General features: G+C 54.9%; 1 protein-coding gene and 1 pseudogene across 2 annotated transcripts in view; both read right to left on the bottom strand.

The window, feature by feature from the left end:
* Positions 1-9,598, bottom strand: part of SBK1 (SH3 domain binding kinase 1) — a 24,479-nt gene extending 14,881 nt beyond the window's left edge. The window contains exon 1 of one of the 2 annotated variants that reach the window (XM_061208300.1): positions 8,786-9,598. The gene's annotated coding sequence lies outside the window, so the exon portion shown is untranslated. Of the gene's footprint in view, positions 1-3,441; positions 3,459-8,785 lie in introns of those variants that run through there. The other variant, XM_061208301.1, reaches the window with a different exon arrangement.
* Positions 9,414-13,921, bottom strand: LOC133104230 (solute carrier family 35 member E1-like; annotated as a pseudogene).

Raw genomic sequence — 13,921 nt, 5'->3', positions numbered from 1 at the left:
CAGCAGCAACCTCCTAACTGCTCCACCCCCCGCCCCCCACCCCAATCTCCTCCTGACACAGCAGCCAGGGAGCCCATCGAATCCCAATCAGATCACATTACTCCCCAGGTCAACACGCTCCACTGGCTCCCATCTCATTCCAAAGTCCTTACAACTGCCCTCAGTTTACCCCTCTGACCCGCCTCCTCCCTCCCCCTGCTCCAGACACACTGGTCTCCCTGCTGTTCCCTGAACACGCCAGCTCCCCGCCTGGTGGCTGCCCCCTCTGCCCCCGGACATCCACATGGCTCATTTCCTCCAAGTTCTGCTCAAACAGCACCTTCTCAACTAGGGCTATCCTACTGCACTCCCCTTTTCCTGCTTTATTTTTTTTCCCCAGTAGAGTGTATCACTGTCTAATGTAATGTCTACTGTGAATGTCTCTCTTTCCCACTAGAACTTAAGCATTGGGAGGGCAGGGACCTTGTTGGGCTGGTCTTGTTCACTGCTGTACCCCGAGCAGCTAGCACAGTGCCTGGCACAGAGTAGGCACTTAATAAATATTTGGTGAATGAATGAAGAATGAATGAATGAATGAATGAACAAATGAATGTCTGGGGAGAGAAGTGGGAACTGAGCGAACAGGGGCAGGGTGGGAATTAAACTTTTCACTAGGTACAATCCTGTTGGGTCTGGGGGGGTGTAAGGAATCAGGCATGGCTGGGGGTCCAGACAATGCCAAGGGAGAGTGTGAGGAGAGGTCGTGCCCACCCACCCAGGCTCAGCACCCCAGGGTGGTGTCCCCTGAGAGGGGCCTGGGGAGGAGTGGTCCAGCTTGATTGCCCTGAACTTCCACATGGAGCTGGCCTGTGCTCAGGAAGGTGGGGGCAGCTGGGAGCCCCCTTGACACCCACCCCTGATGGGAGCTCTCCCCCTACATCCCCAAGGCCAGTGCCCAGTCTGGTTCTCTGCCACTTAACACCTTCTCGGAAGGGTATCCCTGACCCTCATGTTTTTTACCCCAGGGCAGGAATCAGTTCACATGTGGGCTCTCCTATTTGCTGCCAGTGAGTGGGGTGTCCAGAGCTGGGCCCTCTCACCCCAGAAAGAGGCCTGTGAGTTGCTTGGGTAAGCTCTGGCCTCTGCTGCTGGTGCCCAGGGAGCCCTGTCCAGCTCCCCCGCCCATAGTTTTCCAATCTGGGAAATGAGCTATTTCATATCCCTTCATGGGTCACCGAAGTCTCAGTACGCTTTCCCCTGAAAAATGTCCCCAGCCACCACATACACACTTCTACACACAACACCAAGGGGTCAGGGCCCCAGGGAGCCCATAAGAAAGTCCAGGTAAGTCCTCTCCCTCCCCTTGGTCCTTTGACACAAATACAGACTCTGCCAAACATTCTATTCAGGGTCAAAAGGAAGAGGAGAATATTCTCAAATCTTTTCGTCTTCCCCTCATGGTGCAAATTCTGGCTACATCCCCTCTTGCTGTGTGGCCTAAGCTGTGTGGTCATACACCTGCCTAAGCCTCAGTTTGCCCATCAGTAAAATGGGGTGAGAATGCCTCTTTCACATGATGGGTTTCTGTAAGAATTAAAGGGGCACTTCCTACAGTGCTTGGCACAGAGCAGATGCTCAGGAAGAATCTGCTGGGCAGAGGGGCCTGAGACCTTGGTTCCGTCCTGGACCCTGACGACTCTGCACCGTCTTGAGTGAGGCTGTACTCTCACTGAGTCTTGGTTTTCTATGCTGGACATGGGGGCCGTTTTGGCTTTGCTAAATCTTACCCCCAGAACCTGCTTGAGCCAGGAAGGACCTTGGAGATCACGTGGGCCAGCCCCGACATTTCTCAGGTGGGAGACTGAGAGGGGGAGCTGAGACTTTCCCAAGATCAAGCAGCAGAAGCTGGAAACAACATTCTTCCCACTGCCCTCCCCACCAGGGGCAGCCTGGGGTTCCCTGTGCTGCCGGGCTCCGCTTCTGGCTCCAGCCTCTGCCTCAGCCTCCCCTCCCAGCTGGTGCAGTCTGCCCCTTCCCCAGGGCACATCCTTGGTGGTTATTAATAGCTGGTGCTGCCGCCCGCCTGCAGCTGGTGCCCAGAGTTGGGACAGACCCTCCAGCCAGGCCCTGCGGGGAGGTGGGAGCCCTGGGCCTCCTCGTTCCCAGCCTACCTGTGGCAGCCCCTGTGGGTGTGGGAGGAGGCATGAGCCTTGTTGCTGAGTGACGTGGGCAGCCCAACACTCAGGGGCCTTGGCTGGGTGTCCACCAGTGGACAGGGGCCGGCCAGTGGGGAGATGGCTGGGTAAGCAGAGGCTCCCTGAAGAGATGAGCCCTTCCTTAGCTACGGCCCTCACCTCTCCCCCGTTCCCTGAGCCCCTACTGAAGGATGGAAGCGGGGATGCAGCCTAGCTTAGGAGCCTGGAGCCCAGATTCAGCCACCCCTGGGTGGAACCAGGTCACCACCATGTCTAGCCATGAAACTTTGGGTAAGTCACTTACTTTCTCTGTGCCTCCATTTCCTCATCAGTAAAATAGAGTTAATAATACTTTAAATAGGTTAAAGTATTATTAATAATAGCTGACATTTATGAGCCACCTAAAGTGTAAGTATTTTATACAGATTGACTCATTCAAACCTCATAACCATCTTAGGAGAAGCTGCTATTGCTATTCCCATTATATCCCTCACAGCTCAGGAACCTGAGACTCAGAGAAGGGACGATTAAGTAACGTGTCCAGTGGCACGCACCTAAGGCGTGGCTTAGAGAGATCTGCCTGGCTCCAGAACATTTAGTAAATATTTGTTGAGCACCTACTATGTGTTTGGATCTGGAATACATTCATGAACCAGACAAACAGCCCTGTCCTCAAGGACCTTATATTCTAATTCGGAGACATACAATGACAAAGGCAAGTAAGAGATGTCAGTCAGACAGTGAGAAGTCCTAAAGGGAAAAACAAAGCAGGGAGAGGTGAGGAAACGCCGGGGGTGGGGAATAGGATTGTAGATGGTGGGGTGAGGGGGGTCAGGAAAGGCCCCTGAGAAGGCTACAAGCATGTGGAGACTGGATCTTGTAGGAGAAGAGCCCTGCTGCCAGAGGCAAGGTGCGGATGGCAAGGGCTGTGCTTGGTGTGCTCATGGAACAGTGAGGAGGCCGGCATGGCTGTGGAGTGGTGAGTAAGGGGCAAGGGGCCAGAGCGGAGTATAGAGGTAAGGGATGGGGGGCAGTGGGCAGGGCCTTGGAGGCCATGGCGGGGACCTGCCTTTCACTTGGAGATGCATGCCAGACTCTGGACCTGAGCAAACCCTTCCTGAAGCCAGCCCATGTGCCAGACCCTGAGAGGCCAAGAGACAGCAGGAACCCGACTCCGCTGCACTCGGAGACCCCCAGTCCAGCCCCCAGCAGCATCCCACCACTGTCCTTGGAGGGGCTGAGTGAGGAAGGAATAGGGGAGCCTTACAGACTTCCTTCGAAGATTCCTCTGTGCTGCAGCTCTCGGCTGTCGTGGCCCCAGGTGAGAAGAGGTGTGCGGGCAGTATGTCCAGGAACGCGGCCAGGGCCCAGGTTAGGTTCTGCCGGGTCCTTCTGGCTGGCCGTGGCCTGTGGACTATGTGTGAATGATGGAAGAGCGGGCAGAATCTTCTCCGAATCCTAGATATGGAAGCTTGAGTAAAGACCTTCACCCCGAGCCTCCATTTTTGTTTAAACTGTACAAGTGGGACTACCATTTCTGCTCAGGGCTTCAGGGGACTGATAGTAACAGCAAACCATAGAGGGTACTCGGTGCCATTCATAGCACTCTACAAACCTTCATCACTTAATCCTCACTATGACCCTACAAGGCAAGTACTAGTATCATCCCCTTTTTTGTAGTCGAGGGACCTGAGGCACAGAGAGGCTAAGCACCTTGCCCAAGGTCACACAACGAGTTTAGAGGTTGTGCTTTTGGCCACTAACCCATGTTAACTGTTGGCCCCACTCCCTCCCAGAGACACTTGGGGTCAGGGCTGGCAGGTACCCAAGCTCTCGGGATGGGATGATCTCCCCGCAGGACTGTGGGCTCCAGTTCGAGAGTAGGAAGCCTTCCTGCTATGTTGGGGGGCCCAACAGACCAGAAGCTACCCTGGGGCAGGGATTTGTGCAGCTTCTACAGGGCCTGACCAGGAGGAGGACGAGGCGGCTTTGTCCTGTCCAGTCCCCACCCCTGCCCCTCAGGGCCATCCCAACACCCAGAGGCAGCTGGAACATTCTCTGCCTCTCCCAGGACTGGCTAAAGCCACAGGGAAGGAGAGCAGGTGCAGTGAGGAGTCACAGTGGCTGGACCCACTCATTTGCATACCCCGCTGGGGGTGGCAGAAGTATTAAGCAAACACTTAAGTAGCAGGCAGAGCTAAAGGTGCTTTATCATTTAATCCTCCCCACAACTCTAGGAAGGAGCTAGTATTGATATTATTCCCATTCTACATCAGAAGAAACTGAGGCACGGAGGACACTGCCTCATCCAAGGTCACGCAGCTAGTGAGTGGTCGAGGCAGTCTGATGCCAGTTTCACCCAAACCTTTGGGGGTTCACAGGGCTGGGCTCAAATCCCTACTCTGGGTTAAGGACGTGCTGCTCTCGGTGCTAAATGAGAAAGGATGTCCAGTGGCCGGTATGGGGCACTTGACACCGAAGAATGCTTCCCTCCAACCCTGATATTACATGGTTCCCTGAATGGGGCCTCAGCGGGGAGTCTGGAGCTGTCCCCCCTCCAGACTGTGGCCAAGCTATATGGTGGGTGGAGGGGAGGATGGGGAGAGGGTGGACAGGAGAGGAGAGGGGGCCTAACGGGCCCCACCAGGCCTAACGCCACAGCTTCCTGAGACCTGGAAGGGGGACCAAGGGAATAGGGGAGGGAGGGGGTAGTCTGGAGAAGACTAGGTCTGTTGGGGATGCTGGTCCTGGCTCTGGCCAGAGGCCCATCTGCCTGGAGCAGGAAGCGGACCTCGACTACAGCTGCCATATATATGTCCCAACCCTCAGGCTTGACTCTCACCCTACCCAACCTGTAGCAGGGGCAGGTAGGTCCTTAAGCACCACACAGAACTGCCTCTCAAACACCCGCTTCCCCTTTCCTGGGGGTAGCACCAAAAGCCCTCTGGCTCCCCCAGAACAGCTATAGGAAGACCAAGAAGACATTACCACCAAGGGTTACTTACCCACTTGCCAATGTGCCCTTTCCAACAGGAGCCAATAGTTTCTGACCACTTTTCACATGACAGACCCTGTCCTAGGCCCTTTTCATGCTTTAGCTCACTTAATCCCCCTGTTGACCCTGAGGTAGGTATTGTCCTTGTTTTCCACATAAGTAAAATGAAGCTCAGAGAGGTTAAGTGACTTGCCCAAGATCACACAGCAGCTAAATGGAATTCAGACCCAGAAGTCCAGAGCCTGTGCTCTCAACTATAGTGCTCTGCTGTCTCCTTTGGCCTTGGGCTGCTGTAGACCTTCATCCAGGAAGATGGCACACTCCCTTCCAGGGCCATGCCCAGTGGCTGAGGCCCAGTGCTGACTCCTGACCCCTGGCTCAGCTACTTAGTATCACCCACTGGTTTCCTTAATGTTTAGGGTATGTCAATATTTTTGCATGACTTCTGCATCTAGGCCCGCACGTCTCCTGCCTGACCAAAACTACAGCAGTTTGGACTCAGTCCTAGAAAGTTAGAACAAGGAGGAAGATTATGGCTGAGAGAACCTCTAGTCCAATTCCTCCCTGACACATGGGTAAACTGAGGCCCAGAGGGCAGACCTCCCCCAAGAGTGCTCAGTAAGACCTGGGTCTAGAACCTTGGACTTTTGCTCCTGGGCAAGTAGGACAATTAAAACAGGTTTTTGCTGGCTGAATCCTTCTAATCTAGAGGAGGGGGCACAAGACGGGGCCCAGAGTGGAAAGTGGGACCAGGCTGGAGATGCTTCTGGCTGGAGGAGTTCAGGCTCACTTCACCACTTAGCCCTAAAAGCCTCGGAGGGACACTGCTCTGTACCGGTTCTAACTTGGCCATGGGGGAGGCAGGAAAGACCCATGTGTGCAAACACACACAGACAAAGGTCACCCTCTGAGCAAACATTTTCTGGCCTCTATCCTAGGCCTGCAAGACCAGATGCCTACAAGACGGGCCAGCAGGTCATGGAAATGAGTGAACAGGCCAGGTGGGGCCTGGGTCAAGCTGCAGGGTGATAGCCAATCTAAAGAAGGTTGTCATTCTTTGGTTCTCGCCTGGGCTTATCACAGCATCTGATTTTTCAAGAGGATCCAAAAATCAGTATTTGCGTGTGAAACTGTATGTTTGTTTAGCATTGGCAACAAATACAAACATGAGAAAAACACTGTTTGGATCAACAAAATGTGTCTAGCAGTTGTGTTTTACAACACGTGCTACACAACATGCTGGGCTCTGGGTTAGACAAAGCCGATGCAGCAGGGAGGGGGCAGACCTGGTCCCGCCTCCTGGAGATCGGAGATCGGAGTCTGGATGTGGAGACACACTCTCACAGCACATATAGACACGTGCCACCGTCTCCCAGCCACCAACCATCAATCAGTCCAACTCTACTCTTCACTCTGTGCCAGCCCAGGTCAGATCAAAAGGGGAGGTGGAGAGCTGCCCTTGAGTCATCCTATAGTGGGGCTTTTCAGGTCGAGGGAACAGCACATGGTAGAGGGAAGGAGTTGGGGGACACAGACATGAGCCAGAAGTAGAGGCTGGAGAGTGAGGAGCGGGAGCTGACACTCAGGAGGTGGCTTCGGGCCACACTGCAAAGGGTTAGGGATGGTGCTTTATTCCAGACTCAACGGGGAGCCTCTGCAGGTTAGCGAGGAGGGAAGATCTTACTCCCTTGTCCCCCTCTGGCCTCTTGATGGTTTTCCCTAGTCACAGTGACTCAAATCTCCACTCTTTAGCCTCTCACTCCACTCCCTTGCTGGTGGGTCGTCTGACAAGGCCCTGGGCTCTTGGGAACCCCCCGGGGGAAATGAACTCCTTTAGAGATGGAGAGGACACACCTGGATGCTTCTGCCGCCCAAGGGCGATCCACATCCACCCCACCGGCTGCAGAGTGAGTGGCCCACTGCCATTATCTCTGGGAGATGCCACATGCTTGCCCAAGGTCACCCAGTCTTCAGGGCAGTTGGCTCCCCCCACAGCCTGGGCTGAGGGGGACTGTCTCAACTGTCCTTGAATTTGAAGGTGGGGCTGCCAGGACTCTGGCCTGGAGCTCCCCAACCTCTTCTCTGGCTGATCACATCCTACCCCTTAGGTCCATGCCAGCAGCAGGTTGGGGTGGGGGCACTTGGTACTGGGAAGCGGGGAGAAGAGTAAGCTGCTGCCCAGGCTCAGCACCCCCAAGTCTGCAGCACTATGTGGGCCCCAGGGTGGAGTGTGGGACCAGGCTGGAGACGCAGATCCTGATGAGGATCAGGTGCTTCAGGAGTGGGGTCAGAACTGGTCAGCTGGGCCTGACCAGACCCACCTCAACTGATCCAACCAAGCACAGCCTGGGCAAATTGAGAACAGCCCAGACATCTGATGAACAGGAAAGATCAGGAAAGGGGATGAAGTGGGAAAAAGGACCTTGACTCCAGGGCCTGGTACATCACAGACACTAGCTAAAGGTTTGCTGAATGAATAAGTGAACAAAGGAACTCGTGGTGGGGCTACCTGTACTCAGAGTCCTACCTTCTTCAGCATCACTGCTCGCCTGCAGAGGGCTCAGAGAGAGGAGGCTGGTGGAAACGCCAGCAGCCCAGAGTGTGTTCCCTCGGCATGGTCCAGTCCCTTCTTACGATCTCTGATCCAGAATTCCAGGATAAAACATCCCCTGGGCCTCTCATCTTCCCATGAGCTGCAAGGCCTGGGGTTCAGGACCTCACTGAAGCCCAGGCTGGGGTACTGCTTTGTATACCGCCTGTAAAGCTACAGTGAGAACCTAGAATGGTTCCTTGGTTGTCCAGGATACACTGACCCCACCTGAGGTTTGGCCCTGGGTGTTTTGGAGGTCAGGAGGAGAAGGGAGGGCCTTGGGTTTGCTGCCCCTGGGGTACATGGGGACAGAAAGGTGCCCTGACCTGAAATGGCTTCTTCTTCCAGACTTCCTCCCCTCCCCAGAAACCAGAGCCTCACTTTGGAAAGGGCTTGTCCCCTCCCTGTCCTGAAGGGAACACGAAGCATGGCCTGGGTGAAGACACCCCTTCCCAGCCTGGGTGGGGGGCAGTGGAATCACAGAGAAGAGAAGGGAATCCCACCCATTCTCTCAAACACACCCCTTCCCTGTCTCTCGCAGACAAAGACACACACCCAAAGCCCCAGCCATCACCCTAGGGCCACACACTGCAGGCCCCCTCACCTGTGGACACCCCAAATCTTCTCTTCCCAGGGGGCGGACTTCACTTGAGAACTCAGCCTGGCCTTTGGGGGAGGGGTATATACACTCCAAGGACCAAGGATCCAACAGCTCCAGGCTCACAATTTTGGGGGGTGGACTCCCTACCCTCTTCCCCCTTCTCTGTGGCGCAAGGGTCTCTGCCACCACTCCCCCGCAGGGCCGGGAAGCTGTGCCCAAACCCCAGGGCCACGGTGTGGGGTGGGGGAAGGGAGAGGAGGAGGGGGCGGCTCCTCCAAGCGAGACACAAAGAGACGTCCTTCAGCCTCGGCTCCATGGCGACGCTGGGGAGGGGGCGGTGCGCACCCAATACTTCCTTCCCCACCTGCAGGGCTAGGGACCTCGGCGGCCACTCACCTGCTGCCCCTCACCTGGGCCCGGCTTACCTGGGCTGGGGCCGCGGGGACGCCGCGGCAGGGGGCCTGGGCGCCGTCTCGGTTTTCGTCGTCAGCCCGGCCCGGGGGGCTCAGGGCGCCACAACCATGGGCTGGGATGAGAAGGGCGCCGCGAGGGGCTCAGTCGCCCCAGTCCTGGAGCTTCGAGGGGGGGTCCCCGAGGCCTCTTGCTGGTGAGGGATAGCTCTTGCTGTCCTCGGGTCCCTAGATTTGGGGTTTCTGTGAGCCGGAATCGGGGAGGGGGGGAGGTCTAAGACCCCTGATCTAGGGGCGTTCTGAGCTGGGTCTTCGTGTCTTGAGGTGTGGAGTTGTAATGGCCAGGATCTTGAGAAGGGGTCCCCACAATCCCGGACAGGGGGGGTCACTGCGTTCTAGGTCTTGTGGGGGCCCAGACTGAAGAGGGGGGTGTCTTCGCGGAACCGCAGGGAGGTCGCTGTCTTCTGAATACGGAGGTAGTCTCCGCTTTCCCCCGCTGGGGAATCCCTCTGTGTTGGATCTGGAGGGGCCACCCGCTTTCCTAAGGGTCTCTGGGTCCTGGATGTGGTGGGGGGATCCCCACGCTCCCCGACTGCGGGGGCTTGCTGAGTCCCGGCCACCGCAGGAGCTGGGAGGAAGCCCCTCAGCCGCTGGGGGGCTCCGTCGCCGCCGCTACGAGCAGCCCGGCCCGGCGGTCCCGGACCCCGGCCTGGTCCGGGCTCTGGCTGCGGCTCCTGCTCGCGCTCCGCCTGGTGCTCGGGCCCCGGCCCCGGCGCCCGCCCGGGCTGCGCTCCATCGCGGCATCGCGGCTCCGCCCTCCGGCCTGCGCGCACCTGCCCGCCTGGCCCGCGGCTCCGCCCGCTGGCTCGCGCGCCGCCGCCCGCCCCTTTGTCCGCCCCGCTTGGCGCGCGCCCTCGCGCACGCGCACTAACCCCGGCGCGCTCTCGCCCTCCCGCCGCGTCCTCCAGCCGCGCGCCGCTGGGCGCAGATTCTCCCCTCGCGGCGAGAGTAGCGCGCGGCGCCCCCACCCCGCCTTCCGGCCGCACTGGGTCCTAGCGCCCGAGGGCTGCTTCTTTCTCCTCCCATCCCCGTCTTTTCTAGGTCAGAGCCCACAAGGGGGCGAGAACGAGGTTAGAGAGGAGTCGGGGGAGTCTGAGAGGGTCACCTGGTCCAGCCTCCTGGCTCCTGCGGGACCAGACTGCGCCAGACTGTCCCAGTCTGTTCTTGGGCGGAGCCTGTGTCTTTTTCAAGGAGGGAAACATGTAAGCCCTGCAGTCCGATGTAAATTCATCCATCCATCCATCCATCCGAGCAGGACGTCAGAGAACTAACTCAGGAAAGTCTACTTAGGAAAGAGATCGTAAACTGGGGCCTTGAAGGTCATGTCCAGCCCAGGTTGCGTTTTTGACCCCTGTTGTAAACAGGTAGTGGCTAGTCATGGGATGATCTGGGATTCACAGTGCTCACCAGATAGAAGGGAAGAAAGGGGATTCCAGGCAGCATCATGTGCAAAGGCACTACCCAGGTATGAAGGGCTATTGTCTGTTTGGTAACTGGAAATTGTGACCAGGAAGGAAGTGGGGTGGATGAGGATGGAGATGAGATGGGGGCAGCTCAGCCTCCCAGGCCCTATTTTCCTCTTTCTCAGCCTCACCCACACTGTTTCCCTGAAGAGAAAGCCCCTAACACCCCCTGCACCTTCCCTATTTGTCCGCCCAGCGCACTCTTCCCAACCACTGCCCGCCCCCCGCCCCCGCCGCCCCCCGACTGTTTCTAGAAGTTTTAGAGCCAGGGATTGCAAACTCAAGTACTTATAGGTAACATAAATTAGTGACTGGGGTCAGGTGTAACGTGATAAGGAATGGTGGAGATGAAGCAAACAAGCATCATGGGCCCTGGGTGGACAGATGATTTTTCAAGCAGGAAATCCACATTCTAACATACAATTGTCCAACTTTTAAATGTTTGAAACTAATTCCCCAAATTCAGAAATACCGAATGGGCCAAATGAAACATTCTCTTGGGCCAAATCTGGCCCATGGGCCATCAGTTTGCAACCTCTGCTGGGGAGAATTTTGCCTTACTTCCTAACTTGTCTCCCTCCAGCCTCTATCAAAACTTTAAAAAAAAAAGAATCCAAGTCTATGTGATCATCAGCTCCGTAAAGTACAAAGTAGATTGGGTTGCTCCCCTACATAAAATTGTCAATAACTCCCTGTTACCACCAGGGTAAAATTCTAACCTTATCCGGGCATTCCAAGCCCTTAGCCTTTGGGGCCTCCTACCTTTCCCCTGCTGAGGCCCCCTCTTCTCCATTCAGCCTTGACCTCAGCCGGTATTCCTAGAACATCTGCTCTCTTGTACCTCTGTGCCTTTATACATTTTGTTTTCTCTGCCTCGAACATCTTTCCCCTCTTCTTTGTACTCCAAACAGCTTTCCTCCAAGATACCTCCTCTATGTCTGTCTACCTTTCCTCTCTCCTCCCTGTCCTGCCAATGTTCCCGAGTTTCAGATTTCATTCGGTGTTCTGATCCTCTCCAAGTAAGGCCTTATTGTCCCAAACAAATGAATGGAGGGGTTTGAGTTATTGGGCAGGTAGTAGAGGGAGACTAGAGAAAGAGGAAAGGGAATATCTTCCTTCGTCTAACAAATGAGTCCCAGAACATTAGCATTTAGAGAGCAGTTCCTCTTTTTACAGGTGGGGAAACTGAGGCCTAGAGAGGAGCAGAGGTAGAATCAGGCCTTGAAATGCTCTCAGCTATGGTTATCAAGGGTAGTGCTGTTCAAGGCCACTTTCCGCAGAAGCCTTCCCTGATTCTTCAACTGGGGATTTGATTCCCACCCCTGTGATTAGTAAAGCTTTGCCAAAATGCATTGTGGGTAATCAACACCCCCCTCCAGCTCTGCAGGGAGGGAAGTCTTGGTCCCCAAAGGGGGCACACTCTTACCAGGGGACACAGCAAGGGTCCCATTAAAATTTAAGCTATGGCTGCTTGCCAGGGTACTCTGGACTCCGTGTGTTCTGGGACCAGCAGGCAAGAAGAGGAGTCACTGTCCTGGCAGCAGTAACTGACCCTCATTAGTTATTAGAAGTTACTAGAAGTACCCTGATCAGTTACTAGAACAAGGCAGGGCTGCTTTTACAAAGTGGGAGCAGGGAGAAATACACGTGGAACCCAGTGATCCATTGAAGTGATCCATTGGTTATGATAACCAAGAGTTTAGACCCCTCAGGACTGAAGGGTTGGGTCACACCACCTGGTGACCCATCAAGACCTGCCAATGTGACAGTTGAGGGTGTGGATAATTGAGAATGGATGGTGGAAGGGGGACGGGACGAGTACCAGTTATGTCCCTGAGATCAAGTGCAGCAGAGGGGAGGGGAGCTGTAGTTGGTTCCACTAATCTCCCTCTTCAAAGTTTCCCCTTAGAAAGAGAGGCTCATGGCATCCACAAAAGAGCCATGCGGCACAAGGGGTGGGATGTGGCAGCCCTGAGAATGCACCACCCAGATCTCTGACTGCAGGGATGGTGACTCTGAGGGCAGCAGCTGTGGAGTCTGCAGGGTTCACAGAGAAGTCTCCTTTGCTTCCCTCCAGCCCATCCCAGCCAAAGACTGAGCGCAGCAGAGACTCTAAAGCACCCAGTTCCTGGGAGATAGAGGGCTTCTCTGATGGGCAACTTGAGATCAAGGACTCTCCATTGGATTTGTCAGAACTTTCTTAACATTGCACTGCAATCTAAGACTCTTCCTATCCCACCTTCCTTCCTTCCTTTCCCTTTTCCAAATATTGGCTCTATTGCAGTCTGACAGTTCTCCCAGCCTCCTCTGGCTCCTTCCCTATGTTCCCGCCCAAGCATTTTCCCCAATAAATCGCTTGCATATCTGACCCCATCTTGGCCCACTTCTTGGAGGACTGAACCAATACAATGTATCCAAAGAGAGGAACTAAAGCAGCTGTTTGTAATGCTGCAGCCCTTTTTCCTTGACACCCAGAGATAATCCACTCTGGACAGCTCAAATTTTGCACCCACAGCAAATGCTGCCTTTGCAAGAGAGGGTTTTGATGGGTGTCATTTGGATAGCAGAACACAAACGTAAAACTTAACTGTCACCTCCATAGCGACACAGGAGGAACACTGGAAAACCGAGACCTCCACTGAGATTTCCTCTGCCCACACCCCTCTCCAAGGCTGACATGTCCTTATGGTCTTAGACAGTCAGTTGCTGCTCCCTGCACAGGGAAGCATGTGAGACCTGGAACCACAGGACTTTTGATGATTTTGCACTTTTCCCTTGGCTGCATTTTATATTCATTGATGTGTCAGAAATTTCTGTTACTGTTGGGGGAAACAGGGAAGGAATTGAAATAGAGTCCCTGTCCTCTAGAATCTACATAATGTTTCAAACTATATGAGTTTGGGTACCTCTACCAGCTGTACTGAAAGGGCTCTGTTGAGACATTGTCTCGGCCGTGTTGATCATCTCCATCAATGGAACAATGATGGCCTTTAGGGATTTTCCCCAGTGTACTCTATGTTCTATGATGGTCCTTATCGCATCTGGCCCCAGTCATGACCGGGAGAAGACGTTCCTGGCTTGTTGGTCTGCATTATGATGGTCTTGTACAGGAATAATTTCCTCCCCCAGAGGGCCACCATCATGCCCAGGACATTGCTGCTGGTGACTGGCTCATGCAGCATGATCAGGGGCCCTGGTGGCATTGGTGACTGAGTAGCTCAGAGAGCTGATCAGGCTTAGGATGCTGAAGACAATGCCATTTTGGGCAAAGGTACAGAAGCTGCTCACAGCCAGGAGCGGGAGCATTCAGGGCCGCTGGGAGACACAGGTCAAGTTATAGCCGATAAGGAAAACCAAGAATCCACCTGAACCCACGATGGATCAGAAAGAAGACAGTGGGGCAGCCCCAGCTGTATGGCAGCTGGAGGCGATGGATCTTTGAATCTCTCAACACCTTTTTAGAGAATATATTCTGAAGTGAGAAACACAGTGTTCTAGCAAGAGTCCTGATGGGCTCTCCACCTCCCGGGTCGAAATACAACTCTGTGACCATGGCCAGCAGGATGCCACTGAGGATGGGAAGTACAGAGTGCTGGTAGTGCAGAGAGGAAAGAACCCTCTTCTTCAT

The sequence above is a fragment of the Eubalaena glacialis genome, chromosome 13, assembly GCF_028564815.1.
Source record: "Eubalaena glacialis isolate mEubGla1 chromosome 13, mEubGla1.1.hap2.+ XY, whole genome shotgun sequence".
NCBI lineage: Eukaryota > Metazoa > Chordata > Mammalia > Artiodactyla > Balaenidae > Eubalaena > Eubalaena glacialis.
Note: the sequence above shows the minus strand (reverse complement) of the source record. Positions and strands in the feature narration are given on the sequence as shown.